The following is a 527-nucleotide window of genomic DNA, read 5'->3' as shown; positions in this document are numbered from 1 at the left end:
ATTGAACGATTCTCTGGGAAAATTATTGAATGATGCAGAAATCATCAATAAAAGAAGGAAGGAATACACAGTCACTGTACCAATAGGAAATGGTTAATATTCAACCATTTCAAGAGGTAACATATGATCAAGAGTCAATGATACTAAAGGAGGAAGTTCAAGGTATATTGAAGGAATTGGCAAAGAACAAGACACTGGGAATTGATGGAATAAAATATAAAATCTTTCAAGAAAGTGAGGTGGCACAAGAGGCACTCACTCATCTCTGTCAAGAAATTTTGAACACAACTCACTGGCTGATTGATTGGAAGAGTTCCATATTTGTGCCCATTCCAAAGAGAGGTGACCCAGTGGAATACGGAAACCATCACACAATCTCTTTGATATCCCATGCGAGTAAAGTTTTACTAAAGGTAATACAAAAATGGCTACAAGCATACATTGACAGAGAACTTCCAGAGGTTCAAGCTGGATTCACAAGAGGCTGTGGAATGAGAGATATCATTGCTGATGTCCTATGTGTCTTG

Source organism: Chrysochloris asiatica, unplaced genomic scaffold (assembly GCF_000296735.1).
Source record: "Chrysochloris asiatica unplaced genomic scaffold, ChrAsi1.0 scaffold00599, whole genome shotgun sequence".
Lineage (NCBI taxonomy): Eukaryota > Metazoa > Chordata > Mammalia > Afrosoricida > Chrysochloridae > Chrysochloris > Chrysochloris asiatica.
The sequence above is the reverse complement of the archived record's forward strand: the minus strand, read 5'-3'. Positions refer to the sequence as shown.